The 21,510-nt window shown below is 42.5% G+C and overlaps 1 protein-coding gene and 1 non-coding gene across 38 annotated transcripts in view; both read left to right on the forward strand.

Moving 5' to 3' along the window:
- Positions 1–1,456: 1,456 nt before the first annotated feature.
- ACSL4 (acyl-CoA synthetase long chain family member 4) overlaps positions 1,457–21,510 on the forward strand; it is a 36,319-nt gene continuing 16,265 nt past the window's right edge. For 3 of the 37 annotated variants that reach the window (XM_040700144.2, XM_040700145.2, XM_046940528.1), the window contains exons 1-3: positions 1,457–1,629; positions 12,238–12,297; positions 20,674–20,720. The gene's annotated coding sequence lies outside the window, so the exon portion shown is untranslated. Of the gene's footprint in view, positions 1,630–1,796; positions 2,251–4,485; positions 4,660–4,732; positions 4,779–12,237; positions 12,298–20,671; positions 20,721–21,510 lie in introns of those variants that run through there. The other 34 variants (XM_046940512.1, XM_040700146.2, XM_046940526.1 and 31 more) reach the window with 12 other exon arrangements.
- Positions 2,013–2,122, forward strand: MIR6614 (microRNA 6614). Its single transcript, NR_105482.1, has one exon. It is a non-coding gene; the product is annotated as a microRNA 6614 (primary transcript).

The following is a 21,510-nucleotide window of genomic DNA, read 5'->3' on the forward strand; positions in this document are numbered from 1 at the left end:
GGGTGCCTGTTAACTCAAACGATTTTGTGATGATCCTATGATGAAATACCACGCAGAAGGCTTGAAACATACAGAGGTGGTTTTCACAGAGCTTGAACTTAAACTGTGGGACTACACCAGGCTGTGGGTGTCAGAAGCTTGTAGAGATCAAGAAAGCAATTGGGTTTTTCTTCCACTCATTTGTCTGTCAAAGGCCAGGATATATTACTTTTAGCTACAAATGGCTGAGCTGCGGACTTCATTTCCTTCCTGAGAGGTTACTGGTCACTGCTGAGAGCGGCAACTGCACAGTGTGGCCCTGGTTCTGAGCTAGCACAGCCATCCTGGGGCTCTCAGCACGTACAGACAAACATGCTTCTTTGCCCGCAATGCTGCCTACCTACCTTCATTAACTCAAAACTTAAGCCTATAGGAGGTATAATAGTTCTCTTAGCCATTCACACACTGTGAAAAAGAATCGGAGAACAGGCTGTTGCATCTGTTTTAGTTGGCAAAAAGAAAAAAAGAATTTCTGTAGCAAGTCTGTAAGTTTGTTTGCCTGACCTTCCCTTAATACGGAAAGGTTAGATCAAAAAATATTTAGTCTGCAGGAAGCACATCTGCCCTGAGGCATCTTGCACAACCCTTCATTAGCGATGACCCGACAATAAAGTAAACAATGAGGTTTGCAACAAATTGTAACAAAGTGAGAGCAATGAGGCGCTGCCCTAAAAATCCTGCGGCCCGGGCAAAGTAAACCCACAGTCACTCCACTCAGCCTCCACGCAAGGAAGTGATGCACTCTTTGCTTCTCTAAGAACCACTAAACGCAACACCCACACTGCACATTCTGCTGCTGCCAGAAGCTGCTAGCTCCTGCCAGGTGCTGTCTTTTATAGGAACAAGCACTTGTTACCAAATGCAGCTACTGCCAGCTATTCCATCCCTCACACATCCCGTCCCACTCCATATGGGGTGAGGGAGGGCTGTGCTGAACTCCTGATGAGAGCGTGACATGTTTTCCCTTCTTAACACCTTGAGATGTGGCTCTGTCTCCCTGACAGCATTATTTTGTGTGTGGAAGCCGCAGACACGCACGGCCACCTGGCAAACTTTTGCGTGAATCACGGGGATATCTGTGGCCTCCGGCTTGGTGAACTGCGCTCTGAGTAATCCCAGTCGCTCCGTCAGAGCTGCGGGTGAAACCCTTTTCTCGCACTGAGAGAGTGCCCGCAGGGCCCTCGGCTCAGCCCGGCGGTATCCAAGCCCCACATTTCGGCGGGGTGAAGGTCTCGAGCACCCGGCCCTGCCGGCGGCCCGCGCTCCGCCCCGGCCACACAGAAGCGGGGGCCCCGACCCGCGCCCCCCCCTTCCTCCGGGCGGCGCGTCAGCAAGGAGGAGGGCTGCACGGCGGCGCGGGGGCTCGCTCCTCCTCCTCCTCCCGCTTCCCCTCACCGAGCCTTCTCCCCTCCCTCCCGCTCTCAGCCATTTTAGCAGCCGGCCGAGCCGCGCTCCCCGCTAGCAGCGCGGGGCCGAAGCCGGGCGGGCCGAGCTGAGCTGAGCTGAGCTGAGGTGAGCGCACGCGGCGCAGCATAACGGCCGGCGGGGCCGAGGTCGGGCCGCTCCCTGCCCGCTGTCCGGGGGGACGAGGTGAGACGCGCGGGGCTGCGGGCTGACATCACGGGCTGTGCGGCTGGGCGCCGAGGCACGGGGCTCGGGGCCGGCGCTGCCCCTCGCCGGGGGTGGGACCGCAGCCCTGCCCGCCTGGGCGGGGGCGGGCGGGTCAGCTGAGGGGAAACGGGGGTTACGCGCGGTCAGGGCGCGGCGGCAGCTGCGGGGAGAAGCGCGGGGCGGCAGCCCTTCGCAGCGCGGTGTCCCTGCCTTCCCTGCGGGGCTTTCTTGGAAGGGCCGGAGCTGCTGGCCTGCCCGAGGCCGCCGGCAACGTTATCTCCTCCCTCGCCCCCCCTCCCTGTCGGTGCAGAAAAGGGGCCGGCTCAGGATGTGGTCTGATGCTGATGTAGCACGCGCAACAGCCCCGGCAAACGTGATTCGTGGCCGCGCACGGCGCGTGTTCTGTTCCATGGCATAGGAGCATCTGCTACAGGACAGCGAGAAGGCGGCTGCGGGTTTCTGTTCTCACACTGCTCGGGGCTGAGCCCTGCCCGTAGCAGCCTGAAATCCTCTGCCTGCCCCGTGGGTTTGCTCCGTAACCCTTAGGGAGAAGTCTGGTGTGCGTTAGGAATTGAGTGAAGAGCAAACGGTGATCATCAGGTTAAAGATATTATCTTGTTATACCTTCTATTTTTCTTTTTCTTTTTCCTTTTGGACTGTTATAGCATAAAAAATGCAAGCGCGGTATGCTTTGTCAATTAATATTAAAGACAAACTTGTATTTATAGCCCTGCCAATCCCCAGTGCAGAAATCAGCAAATAAAGCTGCAAGGAGTTATTAGAAACATATGATTCCATAATAGTTTTGGTTCTGCACTTGAGATGCTGGGATCTGTCACCTCTCACTAACTGCAGTAATTACAAGCCTGGATTGTTTCTCTCTGCTAACGTATGAAAAGTCTGAATTCCTAAACAAGCAGATCCCCGAGCTGCTATTTCCTCACAAACAAAAACCATCATTAAGAGTTCCCCAGTTTCGGGTCTTTGTATATGACGGTTTCCCTTCATTGAAACTGTGCCGTTATTTAAAGTTAAAACGGATGAAACGGGTTTCCTCCCCCCAGCGCCGGGGTGATGCTGTGCCGAGGTTCACGTGTGCTGGGCACTGACGGGTTTGCATCTCATGGAAACTTCCCTCCCGTTATCAGTAATGCTCTGTGCGAGCAAACGGCAGCGCTGCCCATTGTCTGACCGACCCCACACTCATCAGCGACTTATCGGTTCTCGGGGTAATAAGTTACCAGTGCTCCCCCTTTCTAACAAGAGGGTTATGCTTCAGCCCTTTTGTATACCTCTGGAACCGAGGCCGATCGTTAGATACAAATATATACCGAGTGATGTCAGGATACACACCTGACAGATGCACAATACTGCACTACTTTAAATGAAGCTGATACGCGGGCAAAATATTTAATCAGTAGTATAAGCCAAATAAACACACGCAATCTATTGAAGTTAATCATTAATACAAAGGTGTAGTTATTGTGACCAAACTGCACTCAGCATGAACAGTGAGTGCTTGTTGGTAAGAAAAATGTTTTTAATAAGAAGTTGCTCAAGCTAAAAAGAGTTGGAGTTAATTATTAAGGGAAATATGCAGTGAGTGTGCGGTCACTGTGCTTCAGAACACGGATGTCTTCAGGAGAAAAGGAAGTTTTCGTCTCCCTAAACTTACAATTTTGTTCCATCTGTTCATGTACTGGGTTGTTACTTAGATGGTACGATGTCCAGAGGTCACCCTTTTAAAGGAAGACACACCACTGAATTTCCCTGTGTCCTACAGCAGCTAGGGAATGACAGCTGAGGCTCTCTTTGTTTCAGCCACCTCGCACCTCCCCTCCCTGCAACAGAGCCACTCTGTCACCTTTCCTTCTGGAAGGCCCCAGGGAAATGGGCAGGTCCTAAGGGGAAATTTAAAAGGGAGCATTTCATAGCATCATTTGAGTTGGAAGGGACCTCTAAAGGTCATCTGGTCCAACTCCCCTGAACAGGGACATCTGCGGATGTCTCCTTTTCTGGTAGAATGTGCTTTACTGCAGACAGGAATTATTAATGCTTTGTTATTGTTTTTCCTTGTTTTTCCATTTGAGGGGGGGAAAAGGAAGCGAGGGTTGTCCGTAACTCACTGGCAGCAATAGCTGCATGTTTCCTCAAAATCTTGAACTCTGTAGGCAGGCATGTAAAAACGAAAGCTGAGCACAGCACTAATTACTTCTGTGGCCGCTTGCTCACAGGCTAACTTGTGTCACACTGAAAGTGACGCTCTTGAAGTGGCGTGACAGGTTTCTCCCTTTGGCTTCCTCAGGGCCATGGGGTCTGCATGAAGCCTGAGGAGCTGGGGCCCTTTCTCATAGGTTGCTGTCTGCATCCTGGGGGCTGACTCTCCCAGGTGGCTCTCAGACAGTCAGGACATGCTGGAGCTGCAAGGAGCTTTCACAGGTTTTATGTGAAGCCAAAGTGAAAGGCACTTACAGAATAAGGCTCGCATTGTAAAGAGGAAGGCTGACTGGCTGCCAGGATTGTTTGGGAGATGTGGTTTCAGTTTTCTTTTTCACAACAGATACTTAATGTGATCTGCATTGACCTGCTCAGCAAGATCAACAAAAGTAATGGACAGAACCTAAATAAACTACAGCAGATGTTCTTTCACTTCTTAGAGCTATCAGTTTCTACCTAATACTTTATTGCAATATTGATTGCGAGATATGGCTTTAGTCATATGCCCGATGAGCATAACATGATTTACCTGACCATGGGCGTGATGCAGAGGTTAGGAATGGGTGGGGGTGGTGATTCCTTGTGCTGCTCTTATTGCCCTAGATAGGAAACCCTCCCATTCTGCAGGCTGCTGTGCTGCTTTGGACATTTGCTGCCGTAGCTCTTAGCAGCTCTGGAGCCAAAACTGAAGTTGGTGCTGGCTTGAACCTGAACTCCTGCAAAGGTTAAATTTGGTGAGGAATGCGTGAAAGAGTTGCGTTGGTACGGTTTGCCAGGGTGTTATTTTACATGGTAAGGTGACACTAATTATGGTAGAAACCTCTGAGGGACAATGAGCCATTTTTAAGCATGGAAACCAGATTGCACAGTCATTCTTTGGAAATAGAGGAGCTGTGTAAGGAAATGTGGTTGTGAGTATGGGGTTAAGGGGGGAAATGCTTTCATGTAGCCAACATGTTGCCTGAATGTCGATTTATTTAATGGATTATTTTTAAAGTCTGTGTGTGTGAGTTGCTTATGATGGGAGTGAGAGTGGAGCTAATGTTGCTGTGGCATCACAAAGTTAGCATGTGTTACATTTGCTTTGCTTGTCGATTATTAGCTCTGTAAGGTGAAGGACATAAACTGCTTCCCTCTTTGCTTCAGATAGAGCTGAGGACTTAGACTTTATGTTGAAATCAAGAAGTACTTTTTGTCTCAGTAAAGTGTTTTGCAAGGAATCCATCCTGGTACTGACGATAGATCTTAGTGCAATTAATATCAAATCATTGGATGTTGTGCAGCTGGGAGATCGCTGGGCTTCCAAGGGGATATCTTCATCTCCATGGCAGTGGTACAGTGATCCACCAATGATTACAGACTTCAGAGTGTCCGAGCCCAAACCCTTCATATTTGAGACTCTTAACACCTAAATACCACCACAGGAGGTGTGTGGGGGGCACTAGTGAGCTACCATGTCTTTCACTGTATCGAAAGAAGTCTGATTATTGATTCCCTTCACTATGTTACTGTTCAGTATGTTACTGTTTCATCAGTTGAGCAGCTTTTGCTAAAAGCACACTTGTAATTTGTCTGTTAGGCAGTAGGTTTACATTTCTTTATTTCTTATTATAAATTCATTGGCCTGTCAAAACCAGCTGTTAAGTATTAAAAACCAGAGCACAATACCTGCGTGTGCACCTGTTGTACTGCGTGTGATGCTCTACTTTGTCTCGTGGATTTTGCTCATTGATTTTGTCAGTGTGTGAGGAAAATACCCTTATTTCCATTCACTGCTGATCCGGAATGCTTTTTAGCATAGACACAGTACTGCAGTTAAATTATTAATGTATATATCAATGGAAAAAATAATCTAGCCTGTGAAATTAGAAACAAGTTGACATGACAATGGCAAGCTTAAAATAGCACATTTCATTCCAATGTTTGTACTCTTAACACCTTTACTAATGAAAGACTTCCAAATTAATATTGTAATCATTCTGATGTTCTTTTTTAACGCTGCTTATTGTAGGAAATAAGATAGCAAGTGAATAATGCACTTCACAAAAATGCCTGTGTTCAGAAGACTTCTTCAACATGTATTCACATTTATAACAAGTAGCTGCTAATGACATTTTCAGACTTAGTCATTGTGTTTTGCTTCCAGTAGAAGCATGGACAACGCATTAAAAAAATAAGTTGTTAATGTCCAGCTCATGGTTATATTTTACACAATTTCTTCTTCAATATGTACCACAGGTGTGATTTATTGTTAACAGATATTTTCTGATACTGTGCAACCCATTTCCAAGTGAAAACAGTATTAGTGCAGCATTCTCTGTCCTTGTTCCACTTAGCCAGGTGCCTTACCTAACTGTTCAGCATTCTAAATTTAAGTCACCCTTCTCAATATATGTGACTTTGATTCTAGGAGACACAAGAGTAGACTTGCATAGCATGAAACAGTGTTTTTCTTTTCTCTTTTTAAACCACTTAATGTGTACGTTATAAGATCTGACGTATTCTGAACTGCAACTTAACAACTGAGTGCTGTTCTGTGTGTGTAACTATTCAGTTTCAACTGTACTTACTGGAGTTGGATGTCTGCTTTGTAAAACTGATTTTCTGTGCTTTGTTGTGCAGCTTTAGAAAAGTAATTAGAGTAATAGTAGTCTCTTTAAATAGGATTCCTACCTGTATGTTCTTCCCTGGCAGTCCATAAGCACACCACATGTGAGCAGTGAGGCAGGTTAGTACAGCAGCATGCAGTCCTGTAGCTGGGGGCTGTGCCTGCAACTACTGCCATCTTCACAAAGCCTGTGGGACAGAATAAAACTCCATTAGCAACTGCAATATAGTTTGTACTTGATAATAACTAGCATTGTAATTATGTTAGGCAATTAACCATTATTCAGTTCTGCTTTTTAAGAAGAATTCAAGACCTTCCAGTCACTTTTGGAAAGCTGGTTGGAAGTCGATCACCCTCCCTAGTTAAGCTGGAGAAATGATTGGCCAGTGAGCAGCATTTCTCCGAGGGAGACTATGAAGTTCTTCAATTCGATCTCAGAAACACTGTCATGTCCATGAGAACAGTTTTTCACCAATGCAATGCTCCTCACACCTGATAGCTGAGTTAAGCTGTTAATAGCAAACTCTGTGTGTGTGGCAGGGTACGCCGCTCTCGTGCTGGTTGTACAGGTCTATATGGAGTAGCCCTAGGCGTATGTTCCTCTTCTTGAGGATCCTGATGGAGAATGAATGGCACGCCAGAATCTGAAACAGGTACTTGAATTCTTAGAATAACAAGATACTTCAGTATAATAAGATTCTTCTGAACTGCTTCCAGTGCTGGGGATAGATAATCTTAGGCATAGCAGCCTATGTGAAGAGGAGCCAAAGAAGCTACAGATCCTGTTAATCACTCCTTTAATGCTATTTTTTCTGTTGAGCTAATTATTTACTTTCTTAACAGAAGGAACAGAGCATCCTGGGGAACAAGTGATTTCTCAGTGATATCCCTGTGGCACTTCTTCATTTGCAGGCTCTTTGCTGCACTTGACAGCAGGGCTGTATCCCATTATACACCTTCTACTCGGCTCCTCTGTCACAAAGGGAGAGCAGCACATCAAGTAATTGAATGACTGCTATGCCTGGTGACTGCCCCTTAAGCCTTCCTAAAGGCCTTGTTTGCACAGATTCCGCTCATGGAAGTGGAAGAATATTAGCACAGAGAAGATCTGAATAAATTGCAAGTATGAAATTAAGTATGCAATTTCACAAAGAGAATTTCTTTGTTCAGTGCTGGTTGTTGTAATAAGCTGCTTTCTTTTCTATTTCCCAATTCAGTCTCTTGGAAAAGAATGTAGGAGGAACTGCAGAAAACAAATAAATGGTTTCTGCAGTGCACACGTATGCCCTAAGGCACTTCTTTTGTGGCTGTCAGAAAATCTTTATGTATTGCAAGAAGAGCAACACTGACACCTGTGTTTGGTTTTCTCTAGAAGCCTGCTTGGGCAAGCACATTTTTCTTACCATCATTACACCTCATTAACACAAACGTTTTTACAGATAGAAAGAGAATATTGATACATCCAGTAGCTTTTCCTGTGATTATATTCCAGCTTGTTGTTTTCTTGCTGTGGAGCCCCAAACCTCCTGGATGTGTGCAGCGCGCTGTGGGCCCTGGAGTGTCCCTGTTCTGCACGGGATTGCGTGCCTGCTCAGACCCATATCAGGCCACGGCATCAACTGGGCACGCCTGTTGATTCCTGTCCTAGATGTTTTCTTATATTATCTTTATGGAGTATATGACTTATGCTGCTTGGTTCAGCATAACATGATGAACTTGAGACTAAAATCGATCTGTTGCTGATCTTTTAAAGTGAAACCTAAAGGTGCACAGTGGTTTTGAAAACAGAACAACTTGTTCATTTCACATCCAGCTTACCTGGGTCAATAGCAAGCCTTGTATAAGACAGTATTTGCTAAAATATGAACTTTCCAAAAATAGATGATCATTTATTTTTGTGTTTCTGTAGTCATTACTTATCTGGCCACAAGTCTAACTTGATATCCGAAATAGGTTACTATTTTCTGAATGGTATTGTGTTTCTGCATGCTAGGAGCCACCGTACTACTTGAACCAGGAAATGTACTAAGAAAGCTGTGTGTAAACACTGGGTTGTAAACAAGGAGTATTCATCTCGTAATGCTCTGCACTCAGCTCAGTGAAACACAGAGCGCTCACTGTCTGTCAGGTTAGGCCAGAGATCTACTTGAGCAGGTACTACAGAACATTAGGTCTAACTCTGAACACTGCTGCAGTTCACAGTTCTATACATCTGTATGGCAGGTGGTACGTATATCTGAAGGAGTCTTTCCAAATCTGGGTGAGTGCTGCCATCAGTGTACCATTCAGCTGGTAGGGTTATGAGGAGCTGGAGTTGTGATACTTGCTGATAAGAGGGTGCAAGTGTCTTGCTGAAAAAAAAACAGTGCATTTTGATGTAGGTGCTCAGATCCACCAAAACACTTCACATTGCCCAAGCCAACTGCCAGGCGCTTTCTTGTCTCCTCCCCAGCAGTTCCATATGCTGTTTTGTTGGTTTTTTAAGATACTGTTATTTTCAGTTCACCTGAAGTAAGTCACAAATGACTCACTATGTATTCTACTTGCAACAAGCATTTTATCTAGGAAGCTAGAAGAGTTGAGCAGTATGTGAAATGTCACTGCTTCAGATACACTAGGTAAGTTGGAAGAGCTGGAAACTGCATATCACTGCACACTGAATGTTGGTTCATAGCAAAAACACAAAAACTTATGAATGAGGGCATTCTATCAGTAGCTTAAACTCTCAACTCAGTAGTCATAGAATCATAGAATGGCTTTGGTTGAAAAGGACCACAATGATCATCGAGTTTCAACCCCCCTGCTATGTGTAGGGTCTCCAACCACCAGACCAGGCTGCCCGGAGCCACATCCAGCCTGGCCTTGAATGCCTGCAGGGATGGGGCATCCACAGCCTCCTTGGGCAACCTGTTCAGTGCGTCACCGCCCTCTGTGTGGAAAAACTTCTTCCTAATATTCAACCTAAACCTCCCCTGTAGTAGTCAACTGCTAATTCTGTACCATACAACCACACTGGATTAGGAAGACTGCTAACTACTGACCTTCAATAAATAACAAATTGAGCATATTAAATTTTTTTGTGGTATATTAAAATAATCTGTAATAATTTTTAATAAGGCATTTCTGTGCTTGCAAATGGTTGCTGAGGGTTTTATTGCTGCTTTTTTTTTGGTGGCTTTTGTATTGGTAGTGGGGGAGAGGCGGGGGAAGTAAGGGTTGCTTTTATAGTAAAGGTTAAAGTAGGTTGGTTATCACACTGCAGCACCTGCATGCTTTTCTCTAACAGTGCTTCCATGAACACGGTAAGCCTGCAAGAGCTGCAGCTAGCACTCCTGCATCCTGCTGCGAGGGGCAGACAGAAAGGGACAGAAAAAGTGGGTGAGAGCTGCTTGTTTCAGCAGTAGCTGCTCTATGCTTGTTTAACTTGCTTACAAAGCTACAATGTAAACGTGCAAGTAATCCTGTGTCATGTGAACTAAACCGAGGTTGCTGCTTCCTCCTTTGCACTCACGTCTGACTGCATGAGGAGCTGCTTCGTGTAACTGACCTGACTTCAGAGTCACACATAAGTGCCTGGCTGCTAGACGTGCTGCCCAAGGGAACAGTCCCAGTGAGATGGCAGTGGATTTGGGTTGAGCTAACTGCCATGAACCCAAACGTGAAGACTGACAGAGAACCAGCAGTTCAGAGCCCTGTTTTCACTTCTCTGTTGGAATCTCTCCATTATGCTTAAGTCCTATTTTTGTGAATCCAGTTTTGTAATTTGCCTCAACTGTGTGTATATCAAAATTGGCTTTATGATATTTAGATACTCTGATCCCTGTTCTGCTCTTAGCATGACGCTTTTTACATTCTGAAAACTAAACATACTCAAAGAATCACAACATTACATAGGTTAAGTGTAGCTTTACAATATTTTCCACAGCTTTGAATGTTAACATTAAGAGAGCTAAGGCAAATCTGCAGCCAAGCAATGTAACAATGTGGGGGGGAGTAGAAAGGAAAAAGCAAGAGAGTCTGTCTTGTGGTGCCTGTGGTCTTTGTACCAGACATAGAAGCAGGAAATGAGGAGGGAGCAGTTTGTCTGTCCCTTGTAGCTCAATGGTTTGTCGTTTGGTACATTAAGACATACATAAAGACACCTGCATGCACAACTGATTCCTGCTGTGTGCTTGCACAGTGTAGTTCCCTACTTGCATGTAGGATAGTTGTGTTTTTGTACCACTGTTAGCTAGGTATGTGTTTAATTTTCATGATGGAAATGGATTATTTGTTTATTCCATCAGCATGCAAATAGTTTTGCATTTTTATGAGCTCCACTGTGTTTAAACAACTTGGTCAGAAGCACTTTGGTTATGAAGTGTATCTTGTGGGGAACGAGGGGTTGGTGAGGCTAAGGTTGCTGTTTGTAATAATAGCACGGTGAGAAAGTGGGAGTTGGAATGGGTAGGAATGAGATTATGCCTTAGAACACCATGAAGAGCATCCAGCCCTCAGTATTTCACTGAAGCTTGGTCTTTAGAGCACGTTTTTCTTATGAGCCTTCAAATAACAGTAATTGATAGTTTCATAAAACTGAGCAGGAAAAAACCCAACGTACTGAACAGCCTGGGAATTTTAGTCTAACACAAATGAAGATTACAAACTTGTTCTAGGAAGCAGCTGGTCATCTTATGTGAATGCTCAAAGGTGCTTTGATGAATTATGACCACATACACAGAAGGTTATCTGATACACAGAAACAAATGCAAAATTATTTTCAGATCACACCAAGTAATAAAAAAGACAATCAGATGGTCAGCAATTTCAGTCTGCCTCCCCCATTTGTCACTGTAAAAAATACAGCAGTTACTCAGGTATAGCCTACATTCACTTTAAAAAATATATCCTATTGTTTGGAGATCAATCCTCATTTAACACGGACCATAACTTCTGGAACGTATGCGTGGAAATGAGATACCGACACAGCCTGTGTGCGTGCTGTGCTACTTTATATTTTAGGAGCACTCTTAACTGGTTTAACATTTGTTTTGCTACATCTCTGAACTGGGATCTGTGCCCAGATATAAAGGGTGCCTGGGAGGGGGTGTGATTTTATTCTCTGAAAGCCCAGAGTGGATAAGGGCTCTGTTGGCTGCTTCTCTGAGTGAATTCTTCTGTGAGACTGTTCCTCAGGCAGATAAAACAGTTTAATAGGTTTGTTACATATTATCTCCTAGTTTATAAATTTACTTTCAGCTAAAAAGCTGATAAATATTCCAGTAACATGGATAGTATTATTCAGATTTACCTTTAATAAGCTCATGAAAGGTAAATTCGAATCCTGGGCTACCAAAACTTTAATGCTGGGGCTATTAAAGGCAGTGTCATGTCACAATACTGGTTTCAATCAAGAGTAAATTTTGAAGCTTTTTGTCAGGCCCAGGGTTTGGCAGCAAGCTACACGCTTCAAATATCTGAAGGTGTATACGTATATACGTATAGCTTAGTACGTATAACTTAGGTGAAAATGCAGCACTTCAGAATGGTATCATAATGAGTTCTCAGCGGTATCCTGTGATGTGAAGTACAAGATCAGCCTGTTCCATGTTTTCAAATAGCAGGTACTATTTTTCAATTGTATAAACGAGAGTGCCAACAAACAGCTGACAAAGCTCACATTACCAACCCAGAAAAAATCTTGGCTTAAATGGTCTGTTTAGATACGTCTGTAACCTCAGAGATGCCCAGAATTTTCACTGTTTAATACTTTCCTTTTCCAGATTTTCATGAATTTATCTGCCTGCTCTCCTAGAAACATTTGAACTGCAGTTGCATTAAAGGTAAAGACCAGGTTGTTTTTTTGTGCACCAGGCTGATGGTAACAGGGCAATGGGCACTTCACTAACCAAAATCCCAAAACGCTGAGCTTTGTCCAAGTCCTGAGAAACTCAGAGCAGAGACTATTTTTCATGGAAAAAATTCTAACAGTGTATTTCTTTTTGAGTATTTCTGCATTTGTTAGCAAATAAAACTCTGTTGCTAGCAGTAAATTGCTCCTGTGATACACAGTGCCATATTAAGGATTTTTCTCTCCCTTTTCCAGAACAAAAACATTCCTAAAAATAAGCAGAAAGAATTGTCAGTAGTGCCAGTTTCCTCCTCTTGCTTCTTCAGAAATTAAGCCTAAGACTGCATTACTGTCCCTTTAGCTTAGGGCTGCACAAATAGTTTCTTACTTTTACAGTTGCTACTGTTATTCCTGCTTGATTCATTTTTAAAGTAACCTAAATGTCAAGTCATACCATCAAGCCAGCTGAGTTTTAGATTTGTGGTCTATTGCAAATAGCGACTCAGACCCTTTCTACATCGACTGAGCCAGCAGGGCTTGAACAAAGTCTTTCAAGAAGCTACGGAGCTGTATTACCACGTGGCTGTCCCAGACTAACAAGTTATGCTGAGGGATAGAATGTACAAGTATAGGTAAATGGTGTGATCCTATGGCTACGCACCTCCCTTGCAGAGCTGGCATGCTCTGTTCTGTCTCTGCTTTGAGCACGTGGTGCTTGACCCAGTCCTGTAAGTATGTCCTCTGCTGAATCACAAAAGCTACTTGGATATTTTGGACTAAGAACATCCAAAGCTGTCCGCCTCTGAAATTGTACATGTTGAACAGGCATGCTGATGTCTGTAAGATGTTATGCCTTTTAAAAGGTGACCTGTGTGTGTGTGTGACCAAGTTTTTAATAAAATCAAGCAAAATACCATTAACACCAAAACCCCTCACAGTTTAAAACTGTCAGGGTCTTTTTTCCTATTTAATTTTTATTGTTACACTTCCTTTCTCTAAGAACTGTGCCAGTTTCTACCTTAATCTCCTGTCTTGGTATAAACTCTTGTGTTTGGAGCACTTCTGTTTCTTTTGTTGTTGCTGTTGTTCTTATGGTGGTTTCACAGCAACTGAGCAAAGCAGTGTTCAAAGCCATTAAATCTAAGAACTTGAATCTGCATATTACTTTATAAGATAAAATATACTGAAGGGTGTTTGGTCATCAAGCAACTGTTACAATACAGTTAGTCAGTAAGGCTGCCTCACTTGGTAGAAAATGCCACCACCGATGTTATAGCCCTTGCTGACGTGTAAAACCCACAACTTCTCTGACTAAATTGGTATACGTTCCATTTATTGTCTATGCACAGCTCATCTCCAGACTACACTCTCAGATCTTCCATATGTAAAAATAAATTCTTGAGTTGCAAATAACATTATTAAAAGAAATGTACCCTAAAGATCTGTCTGTCACAAAGCACAGCATGGAAGTAGCAGAAAGCAAATTCAGTAACAGAACATTGAGAATAAAATGACTCAAAGGTTCCATTGTGAAGCTCTGTCTTAGCTAAATCTTTCTCTGTGAATTCCAGCTGCGGATCTAGAGACGAAAGACATGTAAATATGAATCTAGGTATGTCTGACTAGGCAGTGATAGGATGGGTTCACCATGCACCAAACAATAGACTATGCTAAAATTTTGCTAAAATTAAGACCACAGTAAAATTCATTTCCTGAAATAGACAGAGGACATCACTGATTTTTCACTGAGAAATACTGTGCTTGTGCAGAACATTACAACACAGTTGTTCCCAAGGCTCTTAACTTTCAATCACTGACTCTCAGACTATTTTCATTAGAAGCTTAACTAGTTGCACAATGAGAATGAAATGCAAAATAGAGATGGCTCATGCTTGAAACCTCAGGGGTTTCCATCTCAAAAGGCCATGGGTGGGGACACTTTTCTTAAATGTGCACTCCCAGTCATCTGTGTGTCAGAACATCTGCACGGAGAGAGTTTCTCCAAATTGCAAATAAACCAATTGCAAATAAACAAATTGCAAATAAACGAAATAAACTGATTTCCTGAAGTAATACAGAATGACGTTTAGAACCTCTGTCCTAAATTGCACAGCAGTTGCTGTTGGTGAGACATTCAAAAAGAAGAATATAATCTGCCAGGGTAACTACAGTGAAAAGGAGAAGCTGTTGTAGTGTGTTGTTGTGCAATGGGTTTCAGTGGAGTGCAGGAGGTTAATTTCCCTGGAATCCTTTACTAGAGCATTGAAGATGGGATTATGATCTGTCCTTACGCTGTAGGTTTGGCTGCCAGACTGGACTTGAGTTCATGCACTTTGGCATTTTAACGTTTGAGTTGCTTCATTCACAAAAAGGTTATTACAGAGCAATGCTGATCCATTTCAGGAAATGTATAAATGTAGGAAGTAGCTGTCAACAACCAGCTTGCCTCTGTTCACATTACTAAGCTTTTGTCAAGCGAGTGGATCAGCTGAATCCTATTTAAAAAAGAAGAATGATTCAATATTCACTTTCTCCTAACTTCTGTTCTTACACAGTAATAGATTTATACTCCTACTGTATTTTGTATTGGTAAATGCTGCTTTACTTGATATATTTCTAGTGCGTTGTCACAGGACTACATACAATTCCTTACAGGTGGTGCTGCACAGGTGTTAGCCAACATACCAAACATGGCGCCACGAAACAAGCATTAATATTTAATCTATGTAGCAGTAGCAATATCAGTAATGATTTTTCTGTCGGAAGCAAGATAGTAGTTAGAAAGTACAAATGTAACTTGTGTTTCTGCAGTAACAGCCCACCACACAGTAACACCCCACCCCACCACACATCTGGCTTGGAAGACTGTAAAACGCCATGTATTTCTTGCAATTTGTCCTGAAAATACAGCAAAATTGAGGCCTTAACTTTTCCTTATTTAAAAAAAAAACCAAAAAAAAAAAAAACAACAAAACAGGTTTGAGTGAATTCTCACTTTGTTATGGGTGTTCCCACTGGGAGACAAAAGCAAAATCAGACTGGCCCTTCACTGCTGAGGGAGGGCACCTGGCAGCATAGTTCCAGGAGCTACCTGAAGGAAGTCACCGGTGGGAGTGTGGGTCCCTTTTGGTGCCAAGTGAAACAGCTTGACTTAGCAGTGTGCCAGTTTTCTGATACCCATATTCCATACAAAACAGTGGGAATGTCATCAAGTGCAGCGTGGAGTTTCACTTGTGTTTGTTTTTGCCCTGTTTTACTTCTCCCTTTTCCAGCCCAAGCATCTTTCTTTGGCCTGCGGTCAGCATCTTCAATCACATTTTCAAGTAATAATCACCATTAAACATGCGAGTTCTAAACAAGCACTGGTTATAAGATTTAGAATTTAATGTTTCCTTGTAGTTCCATATTTTGCACAACTGCAGAAACAGCCTGTGATGCAGACCTATACAGAACAGTATGGGTTTTCAGTATTCTTTTTGTTTGCCTCATCAGCAGTGCTGGGCAATACAACAAGGCTGAAGAAAGCAGTTGATCTCCTAAAAAAGAGAACGTTTTCCAAAAGTTTGACTTGACTGTACTCAAAGGAGACGTGACTTTCATTAGGTGAAGCAAGCAATAAAACTTTTTACTTCTGTAATTTATGAAACTGGTTTAAATAATAGGTAATAGATTACTTGAGAAGGGCTATAGAATTTCTCAAGGGCAGTGTTTGTGTTTCTGCCTGAGGGTTCTGGCAAGAAGCTTACAGACAATGTGGAAAATAGCCCTTTATATCTGTGGGTCTCAAACTGATCTCATTACATCACGCAGGTGCAATTTCTAATCGGTTGTTTATATAGCTTTTGGAGAACTTCCATTGCCACACATCCTCTGAAGTTTGTCCCCGGTCATACCGCTTGCCCTTCTGTGTGCTCATTCTCAGAAGTTGGGTGAAATGCTACCATTGCATGGCTCTGCTGCTGAAACACAGGAGCATGAGTGACATTTGCCATCATGCCTCATGAGTTTGGGGTGTGCATCTGGATGTTTAAATCAGGCTGAAATACTTCTTTAGGAGTATAGAGTGTGTGCTTTTTTTTTTTATTTTTAATTTTTGTACCCTTCAGACAGAGTATATTTTGTAGATGTTAGAGGAGTTTGAGGGAATATCAGTATTTTTTGAGTGTTTATTGTTTTCCATCCTCTTCTGAAATACCAATTGTTCAGGCCAGCAAGCCATACAGCATTCACTCCCTTTGGCAAGAATACCAGCGAAACAAAAGGTTGCCTTTCCATTCCTTTTACCACAGAATAAATAAACAAATAAATAAATCGCTTTAACTTCAGTTAAACTGAGTGCTGGCATACACAATACAGTAGTATATAAAGTGGACTGACTCAGAGCCACGTATGCTGGAGACTTGCGATCAGATTGCAGCATGGCCAGTACAGGCTGAGTGCATGAGTGTAAGGGAGGAAGCGTTGGAGTGAATGAGCCTAAGGTATTTACAGTGCACGTTCTGGGTAGAACTTAATGAGGCAGAAGGAAGGAGGTGGGCCTGGAGGAAATACTTTCCTAATTCAGTGTGTGCTCAGTGGACAGTGCTCAGTTGTGAAATCATGTCTCAACCTTTTATATTCTCTGCCTTTGGGGCACACAAACAGGTCTTATCCTTTCATTAAATATTTGCTTGCTGTCCTGTAAAGATTAGGAGAGACAGTTTCACACCAGTCTGTTAGATAACTAGGATATGCAGGGTAAGCTCAGCTGGTCTGGCTTCCGCTACAGTGATGCTGGAAGTTCTGCCAATAGATGTCTGACAGCTGACACTTACTGACTGATCTTAATATTTTGGATTGATGTTAAGTGTATACATGTTTTGAGGCACAAAAACAATAACCATTTTTTTGCTTGATGCTAAAAATAAATGTGATCTTTGCTTAGTTACTGGGTAAATCATTGCATTCGCTACTTGTCTCTTCTCCCAGGCAGCAGAAAGAGAAGCAAAATTTCCTAACACTATGTGTGTTTTTGCTATTTCAAATACGTATGTTGCTCTGAAAGTAATGCATCCTATTTATTTCCATGAAAACTACCAGAGATACAAACAGCAAAAAAACACCACTTGATAGAACAAATTCTCAGCTACAAAACGCTATTTTCCAACATAGCCACCACCATTAGCTATGCACCTTTGCCAGCAATGAACAAACACCTGCATGTCGTGCTCATCAAAGTCTGCACTAGCGGAGGTGCCTCACTGTCACCACTGCTGCAACGCACCGCCCACCCCTCACTCTGCTCACACCCACTGTTTGGTCCCCATAAACGTTCTGCAAGTGTTGATGAATGGCAGTAGGTGCCATTTGTTCCATATGGAGGAATTCAGTTCCATCCCTTTGCTTCATCCACGCTTCCATGTCAGATACCACACTGTCAGACTGCCCCTCTGCTGTCATCTGTCACATGGCAACAAAATGTAACGGGATATTGGTGGGAAGGTTCAGCCTCTACTGCCCTCCCACCAACATCTGCCTCAGACATCGTGGGCCAACATCATAAAATAGGAGGCATTACTTTCAGAGCAGCCCTTTTGGAATGTGTATATTTAAACAGTGACTCCAAACTCGTGTCAAGATCCACTCTGTCTGACTTCCCCCTCTCCCTGGCTGTTTGGACGTGGGTACTTATATTTGCACTATATAGACAAAGCAAGAGCTCTTGAAAACTCTCAGACTTGGAGCTGCAGTTGTACTTACGAAGCACGGAAGTACGTCAGACACCTGCTGGCATTGCTCTGGAGCCTTTCACTGCCCCCTGACGTACAAAATTATGTAAGAGGAAAATATGTAGAAATGTGCCTGTGAAAGGGAACAAAAATTGAACCGTGTGTACTTTTCTTCCACCATGAATAACTTGCAGTAATATTGGCAACATTTGCTTTTATAAAAAAAAGAACAACACCAATATGATGTAAACACTGAAGCATTTCCCTTCATCCTTCTTCATTCAACCTTTCTAACTTCAAAAGAAGTTGTAATTAGTTCAAATATTCTTATGGCTCTTACTTGGAAATATTCTCTCCTCCTCATGTGTCACGTGGATATGTACGGAAAATCAAAAGCTGTAGTGAGCTGCAGTATGCTCTGCTTGTTTGCTGTGTTCAGCTTGCTGCTTTGCTCTGGCAATGCTGCATTTCTCAGGCTTTCTGTAGTTTCTTTGTAGTTTTTTTTTGTATAGGCTCTGAGTTCCAGTGCTGGAATGAAGACTGTGAGATATTGATTAAATTCCCTTCCAGAAATGGGTCGTAATTAATAACTGATGCATTTATTCAGCTCAGTCTGTTCGGTTGGGGTTGCTTTTTCAGTGTGTGGAACTGCACTTCAGCTGGTAAATTATAAATGCTCACTGTGCTTTCCAGAGTGCTTACATCTGCCTGAATGCTACAGACATTCCAGCAACAGTTGTTATTTATTCAAATTGGATTGTTTTGGAAGATTTTGGTACTCCCTGAAAGGAGTCAACCTATGCTAAGGCCAGAATTGTGTCTGCATTTGAAGTGGAGCTCAGTAATAGGAAAACCGGGATTTCCTCTGATGTTTTTAAACTAAAAAACCTCTTGCGCTGCAGATCCCAGTTCTGTGTGGGTTTGGTTCTAAATCAGAATCCGCCCTTTTCCTGTAAGCGTTCTTACCAGAACACTTTCCTAACTCAATGAAAAAGCATTTCAGAAGTTACCGTGAATGTTCTAAGTGGATTGGTAGAAGTATGTCTTCCTCAAGTGATGATGTTTGGTGAACTCGATCCCTCTCAAGCTCTTTAACATGAGAGGGAGAAAATAAATGCTGTTAGTCATATACTTTCAATACTAAATCTTTGTGGTGTTTGAGTTTGGCTAATTAAAGCTTTTCCTAGTGAAGATAGTAATTTGCTGCCTTACTGTAATTAATCTGCCTCGGATAGAGTTTCTAACCACACGTACTTCGGGTTCTGAGTTGCACTCAGAAGCGCTAGTTGTAGGTGCAACTACTGGATAACCCGATTCTGTGCTGTTCGTATATCTAAAGGGAGAGAAGATAAAGGCATTTCCCTCCAAGGGCATGAACTGCTCCCTGTTCCTCCCCCCTTTTGTCCTTGTTTGGTCTCATAATCTTCTACTGCTTTTTTTTTTCTATATATTAAAAAAAATAGTTGCTACTTGTTCCTTTTACTTTCAGTTAAATTCATTGAAAAAATATGAAAGAAGGAGTGTCCCATCTGTTCAGGAACCCGTCCTCTGACTTCAAACCTTGCTCCATGGCCCTGGCTGCAGGACGAGAATAAAGGGTTGCATATTTTCTGTCTGCAGCATTTAATTGAAAATATCAAATTACACTCAATGTGCATCTCTTCGGTCTGGCACAAAACTCAGCACTGGTGCTTATATGAGCATTCACTCAGTTGTTTCTTCATAGCAAACCTGAACTTCCCAAGTCTGTAAACACCCAGCATGTACTAAAAGCAAGGAGGATGTGACCTCATGGATGATACACATGCTGTAACGTAACACTGTAAATGTTAACTCTGGTCTACAGAGATACCATCACAGATTTGATAAAAGAAACTTAATCACTAGAGGAAAATTCTTTGGAAATGCTGAAAATACAGCTATCCAGAAGAGAAACTGTGTCTGCTTTTGATTTGGTTTGTTTTCTTAGACTTTCTTAGTCATGCCTGACACACACTTACTGTTATTGCTTGGAATGTGATTTCCTACATCAAGATCTGGAAGTTCTGCAGTTTCCAAAGTAGACAGATTAGCTTCCAAACATTCTAGTTACATTGCACAACTAAGTGGAATAACAATTTTGTATGTCAGTATAAAATGTTACATATTCTAAATATTCTAGTATTCTATAATAGATTTACTTTAACATGCACTGCACTTTCTTGGCTTTTTAAGTAGAGCTCACTGAGAAGACAGCCATTAGGCTTTGGTGGCAGTCAGCATTTGGCGTGCCTTGTGGGTATCTGTGATTGTGAATCCGTATGGATGTTACATCCCTCATCCTCCCCTTCTCTCAAAGACTAATTCAACTTTAAAAAAGACATTGAAGGTCTACAGTGTAATTTGAATAGCTGTGTTTGGCTTCTAACTGAATGGGTTTGGTATCTACCTACTTTTGTTATTTCAGTAGTTTTGTTCTGTTTTGGATTGTATTTAAAATATGATACTTACTGGGCTTGAGTAAAAGATGGTCTCAATTCATGTGCTATTCTTCAGGAGCATTAGGGTAGAGATTCTGAAATCAGCAGTGGAAAGAATGCTTTCCTCAAATCATTCCCTCTGCAGCGCAAAAAATACCCACCCTAAAATATACTTCCTTTTTATTTTCTGTTTGAATATAGATTTAACTGACATCGAATAAAACTTGGACATCGCTGTCAGATACCTTGTAAGTATACATATGTGTGTATAGGTATATATGCATGTGTGTGCATGTATCTGTTTTTATAAGAATATGCTCAAAGGGAAAAGTAACGTTCTTCTTCTTTGGACTCAGCAAGTTTTTCCACCCTATCGCTGTTAAGCATTCCAACTGATTTATGTCAGAATAGAAGCATTTCAAATTACCACAATGAGAAGACAGTAGCTAAGTTCTCAGTTTATAAACACTTCTAAAAGTATTTCAAACTAGTCTGAAATGTCAAGATGAAAGTAATGCAATCTTTAACGTTTGCTTATGTGACCTTTGACATAATTGCCTGCAAGCACACAAAGTGTGTTTGTGCGTGCAATTAATTCAGATGTTAGGAGTGATTTCAGCAGGGTATCAATCTTAGAACACAACCTTCTTTCCCATTAAGACCCTTTAGTCATTATTTTATTATTTCAGGCAGATGTTCTGATGAGGTTTCTGTGTTAGTCTTAGCAGTATGGCTGGCATTTGTTTTACGTACAAGCTCAACTGCATCTTTCGGAGCACTGAATTAACTGGGATGAGAACATCAAGCAAGATTTGTGATATAAACCACTGACCTTCATTTTAGAGAACTGGTGCTTGCAGGGGAAGTGGAGTGATCTCTCTTCTTCTGAGGTTTGACTGTTTGCTGAGCAACTGACGATGAAGTTAACTAAAGCAGAACGAGGACATAAGCTTTGAAAAGAATGTAGAATTTTCTTTTAAGAAAAGATTCTTTCTGAACAAGTCTGAGCTTAGTTTAGTACATGACACATTCAGTAGT

This window comes from Gallus gallus, chromosome 4, assembly GCF_016699485.2.
Source record: "Gallus gallus isolate bGalGal1 chromosome 4, bGalGal1.mat.broiler.GRCg7b, whole genome shotgun sequence".
Classification (NCBI taxonomy): Eukaryota; Metazoa; Chordata; class Aves; order Galliformes; family Phasianidae; genus Gallus; species Gallus gallus.